The sequence below is a fragment of the Equus asinus genome, chromosome 15 (genome assembly GCF_041296235.1).
Source record: "Equus asinus isolate D_3611 breed Donkey chromosome 15, EquAss-T2T_v2, whole genome shotgun sequence".
NCBI classification, from domain to species: domain Eukaryota; kingdom Metazoa; phylum Chordata; class Mammalia; order Perissodactyla; family Equidae; genus Equus; species Equus asinus.
This window is the reverse complement of record NC_091804.1, coordinates 40,008,590-40,019,910: the sequence shown is the minus strand read 5'-3', so window position 1 is coordinate 40,019,910 and position 11,321 is coordinate 40,008,590. Positions and strand designations below refer to the sequence as shown.

Below are 11,321 nucleotides of genomic sequence, written 5' to 3'. Positions count from 1 at the left end.
TTTCAGAAATTAAAGGAATACTATGTTGGATGAAACAGCTTGTTAAACCTACTAACTGACGTCTTAGACGTTGAGCTGTATGTAAGCACAATTTGTGCTATTTTCAATTAAGTCAGATCCTCTTGGCATGTCAAGTATGGTTTGAAACTGTTGTAACTTGAAATGTAGAGAAACAGCACAAGATAAGTGTATTTACAAAATGAGTACATCTTAACACGGGCTTGCTTGATCCTTCACAGTTGGCATTTATTACTTTGCAGTTTGCGTAGCCGATGAGAGACTCGCAGATGCGCTGTGCTAGAGAGGTGGGTTCAGAATGTGGAGGAGATATTGTGTCATTGGGGTTGACCTAAATTTACAAAGGCGGACTGCCCACGTGCTGTCTTCTGCTGTCCTGACCGCGGGAGCACTGCAGGCGACTGTCCTGGGACTGCAGCCCAAGCGTGGAGGCCCATTGGCCGCAGCACATCTCCTCCTCAGGTTTCACCAGTCCGGTGGCCTCAAACGCTAGAGATCCCATTCTCTTCAGGCCCAAGAGAAGAGCCCATCGCTGACTTGGAAGACTGTCCGGCCCGGCGCGGCAGCCCCTGTCCGCCGCGTGGCCCAGCCTCCGGGAAGGCTCGCCTCCGTGGGGCCGTGCCTCATCTCCAGCGCTGTGTGAAGCACGAGGCCCTCACACCTCGTCCGAGGCAGGAGGTGTCGGCCCGGCCGGCCAGGTGTCCTGCCCTTCCGCCGCCGGCGCGCGAACGGGCCTGCAGCACGTGGAGCCGCGGGCGGCCCGCACGCCCCTCCCGCCAGATGTAGTCCAGGCGCAGCGGGGCCGCGCAGGGATCCCCGGCACGGCCACCTGACTGAGTGCAGGGCGTGCTGCGGCCCGCTGCTTGTGCCTCCGCCGCCGGCGCTGCGGCCAGAGGAAGGCGCCCGCCGTGCACACGGGCCCTGGAAGCGCACTGCGGCCATTATCCGCGGCGCCTCCTAGTGGGTCAATGGCAAATCCTCTTGGTTCTCGCGAGAGCTCCCCCTCAGTGGGGATTATATAATTTCCCCCAGGCGGGGGCGGGGGTGCTGGTGCCACCCTCCCTCAGGAAAAGTTAGGTGCAGGCACAGGTGGGAGTAAGAGAGTTGTCCCTGGAGGACAGGGGGGGAAGGGATACCGTCCCCCGCCGCCCCCCCTACTTAGCTGGACAATGAGTCCTCTTATGCTAATGAGGTACTTACGTCACTTCCGCTCTTTCTCGGCCGCCATTTTGGCTAGGGCAGGTTCGGGGACTCGCTCCGAGGCGCTTGTATTGTCTGCCGAGGGGAGACGCGGGATCGGCCCCCTCCCCCGCCCGTTGCCGCCGCCGCCTCCGCCGGCCCGGTCTCCCCTCCGCCGCCCGCCGGGATCTATGAGCTGAACTCCCGCCCCCCGGCCGCCGCCATCTTGTGCCCCTCCCCCTCCCGCGGGCAGCGCTAAGGGGGATTTTGGCGTCTCCTCAGACACAGCTCCCTCTCTCGGTCCCCGCTGCTGAGGAGCGAGAGGAGCGCGGCCGCCGCCGCCGCCGCCCGCCCGCCCGGTGAAGCCGCCGCTCCCACACCCTCCGTCTCCTCCCTCCGCCCCTCCTTTGTCTGCACCGCTCGACGCCGCCGCCGCCGCCGCCCGCGCGGGCACTGGAGGGAGCCGCTCGCGCCGCCGCCGCCCGCCGCTGCGCTGCGCCCGCCGCGCCCCCCGGCAGCAGCCGCGGCCGCGGCGCGAGCCGGAGCCCGCCGAGGCCCGGGCGCGCCCTCGCCGCCGCCAGCGCCGTGCCGCCGCCCGCCCGTCGCCGCCGCCGCCGCCGCCGCCGCCCGGCCCCCGAGCACGCCGGCCCCGCGCGCGCCTCGAGGCCGAGTCAAGGTAAGCCCGCGGCCGCCGCGCCGCCCGCCCGCCCGGCGCATTGTTGCCGCCGCCGGCCCTCCGGCCGCGCGCTCCTTTGCATACTCCGGTGACGGCGCGGACCGCTACCCGGCCCGGGGACCAGGCGCCTCCTCCTGCAGCCCGACCCCCGTCCCCGCCCCGCGAGCCGCCGCCGGCCCGGCCGCCCGAGCCTGCCCGCGGACGGCATCTCCGTCCACCCCGCCCGCCGCGGGAGCCGCGCTGCCCCATCCCGTCCCCGGGGCTGCTCCCTGCTCCTGTCCCCGGAAAGGAGCCCCCGCGACCAGCCTGCTGCCTGGTCTGCCGCCCTGCCGGGGAGGGGGCGGCGGGGGCGGGAGCGTGCGGGGCGCCGAGGGAAAGTCTTCGCTTCCCGGGTGCAGCCCTCCTCCCCGGCGTGCAGCTCCCTCCTCCTGGCCGCGGCGCCCGCCACCCCGGCTGCAGTCGCACTGCCCGGTCTGCACGGCCTCCCACGAGCATCTGAGTCCCAACTTTGCAGTGAGCTGGGGAGAACGGCAGCCCAGACCGCTGCGCGAGGGTTTTGTTAATGCAATGGCTGGGGAGCAGTTGCTCGAGCACCTTTTGATCGCCGCCTCTCTCCGGGCCGCCCGCCCCTCCCCCCCTGGATGCCCGTCTGCTGGAAAAGGCGCGATCGCCGCTCTTCCTCTTCTGCCCCAGACGGGCGCTGAGGTCTCCCAGCCTTTTCAGCCGCACGCACACCCGCGCTAGGTCTTCTTGATGCTCTTGCATCCGCCACTTCCCCTGGACGGTCCTTGCCACAGCCCCGTTTCCCAGACAAAGGCCAGGAGGGGAAAAGAACCCAACTGTTTCCTGTGTTTGCCATTTTAATGTGTCCATCCCCACACGCCCAGCTCTATCCCTGATGCTTCTCCTGCCTCCAGTGCACCTTCAAAACGAAAAAAAAAAAACCCTCCTGGGTAGCTTGGTACAGTTTCTTTATAAATCTGCATTGTTGCTTCTGGTTTATGGCCATGAAGAAAATACCAGCCCCCACCCAAAATGCACCGCAGCCAAGTCGGCTAAAGGCGATGAGCGTCGGAGTCAGTAGGGGGCGCGTTCCCTGCGCTGGGTAAGGCTGCAGAAGGGGGAAGGGCCGGAGCTAGGGCAGGATGTGCTGCACAGCGCCTTCTACAGACCACGGGAAGGGACCCAGCGAGGCACTCGCACTCTTAGTGGGTGAGCTGACAGCAACATGGCGAAGGCTTGTGAGTCAAGAGCAGGGATTTTACTTCTTTTGAAGAATCCCCCCTGCGTTTTGGAAGTTCTCTTTTTCCAAACTGTTGACCCTCAGACAATCCACATTTGCTCCCGAGGAATCACCTTGGCACATCCTTGGTGCGCAGATTTCCCCTTCTCTGGAATTCTTCCGCCTTAAGCTTTGAACGTGTCACCATATCTTTCCAAGGTCAGATGGTAAGGGAGAAAGTTTAAGACCTTGAGAGTAACTGATTGGGAAATTGCTGATTACCTCCCTTCTTCATGGCCCAAATCTTTCCAACTCTTTGAGAGTTAAAAATCCTTCTTGAGGGGTGTTAGATTTTAGTGGGGTAGTCGTTTTCATAAGCTTGTAGATGGGTGTCATGATTTGCAAAGCCTTGTTGGTAAACATTAGGCCCATGTTGAGTTCTTTATTGTCAAACTCAACAGTTGATTGTAAAATGTTGTTTCCTTCCAACTTTGGACTTGTAACTGCCATTCATTAGCTCACTAGCCAACCAGCTTTGCAAAAGTGTTGACACCGGTCTTCTGTGAGCACCCGCCTTCTTGGGGTGTGTTGATTTCTATAGATTTTACTCCTCTTGTTATTTCCATAGGTGTGAGATGCACAATGCGAAACCTAGGCCCCCGCTTTTGCACCATGATGCACAGGGTTGTACTTTTTGTACTGAACTGATAGGTGGCCTAGTGGTTATGCCCTGTACTGCCATTTTGAGGATCTGGACTCCGTTCCTGCCTTGCTCTTTGGACCACATTGTCAATTCACACCGGTGGGTATATTCATTTTGCAGGGTGGGAACTTCAGCAACAGGGAGGCCAGAGACTGCTTCCTCCTTGGTCACCACCAAAGCCAACACTGCCAAAATTTCAGCCTGGCCACATTCCTCAAGGAACCGGTCAGAGCTGGTGCAAACATGAGTTCTGAACAGAGAAATGGCTTATGGTTGTTTAAGAGAAGCAAGTTGTTTCTAAACAAGTTTTAAAGTTGCTAATATTGTTTTAGTCATTTGCATTCTGCACTCTTATGTATAAAGTATGTTAAGTTCTCAATTAACTGTGATTTTGATGATCCAGGCTCAATCTTGCTAAGCTGCTAAAAGACCTTAAAGATTCTCTGATCAGAACAGGCCTGGTTTCCATGAACATGTACTTGCTAGAAGGATTGACAGTGCTTGCTGATACTCAAGGGTACTTTTAAGACTTTGTTACAAGTATTTTTATATAGATACACCAAGATAAATTTATGGGGAAATGAATGTGTTCTTTGATACATTGTTAACCAGTTGGTGCTTAAGGGAGAATTTTCATTGGACACTTGCTACCAAGTAACATTTTGGTGAGTGAAAAGGACACCGCTTGGCTCAGGTATTCCATTAGAGACTTAACTATATTGCTTTTACAATTTTTTAAATAATTACAAGAATCGGGTATTTAAATAGTGTTATTTGTGACTTTTAAGTACTATGTAGTTTTTGTTAGATATGATTTTGACCTATATTTGATCTTTGATAGACAGTTACACGAGTGTTTAAATGAGTAATTTGAAGACAACTTCTTACTTGAGGGTGTGTTTGAGGTGAAGTTTGGAAGGTGCTTTTGTCTGATTGAGCGTATACATAAAATACAGTGTTAACTGACCCTTAGTGGTAATAGCCATTTTCCCCCTACAGGAAAGCTTGCTGTGCGCTCTTAGAAAGCATGTATTCTGCAGTTTCAAAGGTTTCCTGATTTTGGCATTCAAAAAAAGTAGGGGAAGGTGAAACAATTGGGCTTGAAGACTGGAATTTAGGTAAAGTTTGAGGGTTCATTAAAGTACAGTAAAAAGCCTTAATTAACTAGAGGGTGGGGAATGGGTAACCTGTTTAATTGAACTTTAAGTAGCAATTCCTTCACGTTGGCCCTTGTTGAAAATTTCTTAAGACTGCCTTATCAGAGGCTGCTGTACATTGACCTAACTAAATCTTTGGTTTTAGTTCTTATAATATCTGTATAGAAGATAAAGGAGATTGGCTGTGACTCTCTAAAGGCCCTGGCCCTGCCTGTGCTGGAAGTCAGCTGTTGGCTTTAAACATAATCACTGTGAATTTGTTTTGCTGGAATTTCTCTTTTTTCCTTCAACCAGAGTGTAGGAAAAGTTATAATACTGTTTATATCAAAAATAAAATGTCACCGTGTTGAACAAATTAAGATCAATTACTTAATTACTATTTTGATGACCCAATCTCAAGAGTTGCTAAGCTTCTAAAACCTTAAAGATTTCTCTGATCAGAACCAGCCTTTCCTGAACATGTACTTGCTTCCAAATAACCAACTGATAAGCTTTTATCATGCAAAAGTGACTTCTGATTTTCATTATAACATGCTTGCATACATTTATTATTTATATTTGATTACTAAAGGTGTAATTATATAAGGTACATTGTGTGTTAAATTGTTGCTTTCCTTGTCACTACTTACAAATTTTGAAAAACATTAAAAATAATTAATGTTTTGAAATTTTAAATATTCAGCAATCTGGTGGTTGATGTATTTAATATGATATGCACATGCTGGCTACACATTTAATTGTGAAAATTACAGATGAGCTGTTCTGTTATAAAGGAGCAAGTAGGAATCAATACTTTGGTGGAGAAGAGATGAAAGAAAAACTTTAGAATTTAAGTAGTATTTTTTTTTCTTTTGAGAACCATGTATAAACAACAAAATTGCGTAAGTTGTAATAGACCTTGGCAGATTGATTTCATTAATGGGTGGGTGGGGAGTGTTTATACATATAAAATACAATCCACTTTTTTTTTTAGAGTTGGAAATAACTATTATATTATTAAATACAAATAAAAAGTTCAAATATTAGAGGGGTAGCTTGGAAATAGTAGTTTTCTAAAGTGCAGAAAAAACCATCAGAATTAAACACTGTATATTTTTTAAATAACCTGTTTAAATTTCAGTGAATTAAACTTTTTTAAAAAATGATGTGACAGTGTAAAAACTTTGAAGATTTTATTTTACAAGATTAGAAGCTAATTTGTAGTTTACATCAAGATGCCCAATGCTGTTGAGTTATAAGCTACTTGTTCAACCTGGACTTCCAGAGGATTTTCACTTTAAAATTCTGTCATAAAGGCCGTTATGTCTTCCAGAAGGTAAAATACTTTCCATGAGAATTCGACTTTCATTTACTTGCCTGAGAGGCATGAAAATTAAGAAAAATGTTGCTCCCCTATGTAAATAATTTAATTATATACACAGAGGTTGCCTCGTTGCTGGCATCATGCAGACTTGCAAGTTCTCCTCCCCTGGTTTTCTAAGAGTTTGTGGTGTGGAGTCTGGAGCGAACGCGGTGTTTTGCTGATGTGCGCCACTGCCAGCCAGACACTTCATGTTGTTAGTTTGGAAAGTTGGCATTTGAAACTGGTATGAACCGAAGCCCCGCACCAATTAACTGGATTGATATTCTGAATGTAGGAGCTGTTTCTTGTTTACACATTGGCGCTTTCCATCTTGTTCATTGAGGCCTCATAAGAGAACCCATCCATGTTTAGCCCAGCGTGAGTGGTCACGGTTCCATTGTGACTTGCTGGTTTGTTGTTGTTTGTTTTCCTGATCCTGTTCATTAGAAAGTGAGGGGAAGGATGATTGTGCTCCCTTAGTTTCTCAGTGTCTCAGTACTCCTCATACCTGTGTTTTGGTCATGACCTACCTTTGATATCCGCCAGTTTTCGGGGTCAGTTTAAATGAGAATCCAGTCTGCTTCACTGGAAGAAGAAGGTTCTCAGCTATCAGGCTTCTCAGATCGGGATGTGTATACGTAGATGTGTGGATATGCGTGTAGGTATAGGAGGTCACAGACAAAATGGGGGCCAACTGGGCAAAGTAATACTTTTGGTTGGTGCACGTTATTATTCTCATCAGTAAAGTGCAGAGTTCTTTCCACTGTTTCACTTCTGGGTTTCCTCATCTTCATATGTGTTCACTGTCCTCCGCCTGTAGTTCTGTGAGATGCACTCACAAGCTTCCTTGGGTTTCATGATCCCTAGCTTAATTCCAAGACAGCATCTAGACAAGTCCTGAAATCTCAAGAATTCCAGCAGTATTCCAGAGAGAAAGGTTTGGAAAGTAGAAGGAGAGCATAAAAGACTTTTGATAGAGTTTACTAGGGGAAGACTGCCCTGAACATACACTGCAGTTTAAGGGTTTAACTCAGAAATATGCACATAATGTGTAAGAGACTCATGCATTGTTTGACCAACTCTCAGAATTAAAAATAAATTCCTGCACATCCTAATTCCCTCTCCAGCAAGGGTATAGATTTGTAATTGAGTCACTCAGCTTTGGGTTGTTTGTGTTTGTGTGTCACTTCTCATGTGACTTGGTTGATGCCTTTAGTAAGGATGAGCTGTAAGTGTAAAGGCCCCCTTGCTGGCTTTTATGGTATCATAACATAATATTGATGGCTTGCCCATTTTATTTTCCAGGCACTTTGTAAACCATTCTTAATTCTCTCAGGACTGTCCTTGCAGCACAAGTAGGGAAATCAAGGCACTAGCACGTGCAGTGATGAAGTGAGCCGCAGAATATGCCTGGGCTGGTTCCTAGGCCTGTGCTTGGAACACAGGCTTTTATAGTGCTCCTGTGAGCTGTTTGGCTAATGAGGGCTCAAGTGAATGCTTCGTAACTTCATAGTGATGTCTTGTGCTTATATGTCAGCTAACACCCAAAGATCCCAAATGGGCTCCACAGTTAAAGAAGCTAGCCACACCCCCGGCAGGAGAGGACTGGTGAAAGGTGTGCTGGTGGTGGTTAGTTGAAGTAGCATGTCTGGGTTGAAGTTGCCTGTATAAGGATCTAAAAAGAAAATTTGTTTATGGTCCTGTTGCTTTTCCCAGTGTTTTGGTTTAGGGCAGTCTTGTTCCTTCTCTCCTCTGAGCACTTATTTCTGCTTAGACAGATAATTGCTGGCTTTTGCCCTTCTGCCTCTTCTTTTTTGGAACCCTCTATGCTCCATTTAAGAGCTTGTAGAAACCTGTGCTTCCCTTGAAAACCTGTAAACCTTTCCCTTTTTGGTGAGAGCTGGCTCCACTTGAGAAACCTGTATGAGTGGTCTCTTAAAACCTGGTGTATCTAAAGAAACTTCTATCCAGTGGAAGTATGGTGGAATTTATTAAGAACTTTAAATTGGAGTTGTAAATTTAAGTCAATTAGAGTTCTTGCTCTTGTGAAAGAAATGAACTGAGACTGGGAGAGTCCTAATGCCGAGAATGCTCAGAATCCTGGTTCGAGATCACTTATACTTAAAAACGACAAAAAAAATACAAATAAAATTTTTTAGCGCTTAAGTGTAAGGATTGAGCCATCAAGTGGCAAAGCCTGCTTCAAGAATGATGCTTTTGCTACAAAGAATGCCTTGGCTAAGCCTTGACTCTTGGAGATAGCTTAGAAAAACTTCAGAAGATGATTCAAATAAATTATTCCAGTGTTCAAGAATGGTGAGGAAAAAAACATTTCCCGTTACTATGGGAAAATTATTTCTGAATAGTTTTGATAGAACATGGAAAATTTATTATTAGGGGATTGACAATAACCTACTTTTTGTTTTATGCTATTTAGATGCAAAAACCAGTGGCATGCTTCTGGGATGATCATAAATGAACATATCTGGATGTCCTGTTAGGCCTGCTTGTGAATTAATTGATTTCCCTTTTTCACATTTCTCTTAAGCCAGGTTGTCCACCTGTGTTGACAGCACGCAGCTCTAAGCCTATGGAGTTCTTCTATAGTCAGCAAAGTATTGGAATCACTCCCCACGGTGTGTTCCTGCCTTGCTGGACCGCCTGTTTAAAATGGAGTAAATTGGGAAACACTCCCCCTCTCACACTATCCCTAGAGCTGGATTGCCGTGTTAAAGATGTTCTTGTTCTTTTTTTTCTTTTTTAAGCAGTGAAGCATCTTTCCCCCTTTCAAATAAAATTTTCTGTGAACTCTAGTATATAAAATCAGTAAAGGGTTAAAACATCTCCTGTTGCTCAGCTTTTGTCTTGTCCCTGAGGTGTCATCTTCCCCTCCATTCGTGTAGGTATCTGAAAGTCTCTCAGTACACTCAGAGGTGCACCCTGCAAACCGTTGGCTCCACTGACGTTTTAGAAGTTCTGGTGGTCACAGCTGGGACCTTTGTCTGAAGTCTAAATCCTCAAAGTCACAGGATAAGCAGCAGCGGAATAGCAGTTTCCAGTTGTAGGCACTAGTCATTTAGTCTGAAAGTCGTCTTAAAAGAGGAGCGACCCACATATTTTTTTAAAAATAAATATGCAAACTCTAGATCACGCCTTTATGTTTCTACGTAACTGTAAGTCACCTAGGTTTATTTTGGGTACGGCAGCTGTTCTATTGTATAAGCATTTTAAGTGTCACAGAGCTTGTAAAGTTAAGAATATGCTCTTAGCATGAATGGGTCACACAAATGTAAAGTATTGTGTGAAAACATCACTGTGTAAGTATGTGCATTACAATGTGTACAGGAACAGATGTGTGACAACCACATCTGATTCTCAGGAGTAATAATAATAATAGTCCATGCTTTTTAAAAGATTATACCCTAGTGTGAACTCATAATTTTCAAAGTGATTATTCTAGTATCTGATCTGGTTTAAGGGAATAATGATAACTGCTTTAAAAGCATTAACTGGCATCATCTCATTTAATCCTTCTGACATTTGAACAATGGAATAGTGTCCTTCTGGTTATACTGTAAGGAAACAGACCTCCAGAGGTTAACACTTTTAGGGTCACAAAGCTAGTAAGTGGCAGAGCAAGAATTTAAACACAGATCTGTCCAGCCCTGGAGCTGTATTCTTAATCACCACAGCATACCATCTTTCTTTTCTAGCAGAGGAAGGCTTTACTGTGCTATGTCCCCTTCTTGTTATAGAAGTTTGAAGTTTTGAGGTAAAAGTTGCGTCTGGCTGATAAGTCAACTAAATTTTTCTCCATGAAAACAATATAGTCCTATTGGAAAACACAGATTTTGATGTAGGCTGTCGACTTCACTCTTGAACTTTTACCCCCCTTCCTTTTGCTGTCACTTTAATATCTTATTACCTTATATCTAAGGCTCTGGTGATTTGCGGACCTTTCAGATTGAGTAGTTCTGGAATGAGCGTAAGGCTCCTTCAGGTCATTCTGACACTTGGCTACGTCTGGTATCCACTTTTCTACTTAATTGACGTCCTCCAGACCTTTTTTCATGGGACCTGCCGAACATGACCAGATTGAGTCTCTTAAAGTGCCTTTTGAATTGTATCATTTCTCTACTTCAATAGCTGCAGCATCCCCTCAGCATCCAGCAGACATGGCAGCAGAAGACACTAGCTTCACACTCAAGGCCTCTGTCCTGTTCCTAACCTGCCTTTCCAACCTTGTCGTTCATTATTACTCAGAAGCTTGACATAACAGCCATTCTGACTCTATGCAGTAGTTCCTAGAACTCCTTGCTTTCCCGCCTCTGGAAGTGTGCCAGCAAGTTTTTTGCAGTGATCCAGATTCTCGATCTAACTTAGTGGCCCCAGCTCAGCAGCTACTTCAACCCTCTCCTGCCTGATCTCCCCTGCTGAAACTGAACCCTCTCCCTCTTGAAGCCTCAGAGCATTTAGTTTGTGACACAGCTGAGACATTGCTTCTTTTCCTGTAGATGGTTAAGTGGTGTCATCCCTGTGAGCCCTTTCCAGGCAGGGACTGTTCATTCAGTCCACGTTTACTGAGTGCCTGCTATGTGCCAGCCACGGGTGTAGATGCTAGAGATATAGCAGGGAAAAAACAGGCAGTGTTCTTTTAGTGACCTTCTTTGCCTTGAATAGTGAGATGGCACCCTTGTCCTGCATATTTTAAAGATTGTTTAGTCCATCAGTTGAGATCAGGAAAACTAATCTCTGCTGAAAAATGATTCATGGTGATTGTAATTTACAGTATAAATACCTCTTTACTAGCTGTATCAATTACAATTTCAGGTCATATTTTACTAAATCTATGGGATCATCCGTGATGAGCATTTAAAATAATTTAAAACTTTTAAGTCACAGTGTGATTATCATTTTTGTGATTGATAAGGTGGTGAACCAGAGTATGTATTTCCCATTATATTCTTGGCTTGATATTAATGAGCCACACCAACAAGAAAGAAAACAAAACTTGCTTGAAGTGC

The 11,321-nt window shown here is 46.8% G+C and overlaps 1 protein-coding gene and 1 long non-coding RNA gene across 4 annotated transcripts in view; one reads left to right on the top strand and one right to left on the bottom strand.

Moving 5' to 3' along the window:
- Positions 1-221: 221 nt before the first annotated feature.
- Positions 222-1,345, bottom strand: LOC123277135 (uncharacterized). Its single transcript, XR_011494682.1, has 2 exons — positions 1,219-1,345; positions 222-653 (listed from the first exon to the last, which is right to left on the bottom strand). It is a non-coding gene; the product is annotated as an uncharacterized lncRNA (long non-coding RNA).
- Positions 1,346-1,740: 395 nt separating this feature from the next.
- The window catches only part of ADNP (activity dependent neuroprotector homeobox), a 33,676-nt gene continuing 24,095 nt past the window's right edge, over positions 1,741-11,321 (top strand). The window contains exons 1-2 of one of the 3 annotated variants that reach the window (XM_070486133.1): positions 1,757-1,873; positions 3,724-3,897. The gene's annotated coding sequence lies outside the window, so the exon portion shown is untranslated. Of the gene's footprint in view, positions 1,874-3,723; positions 3,898-4,870; positions 4,917-11,321 lie in introns of those variants that run through there. The other 2 variants (XM_070486132.1, XM_070486131.1) reach the window with 2 other exon arrangements.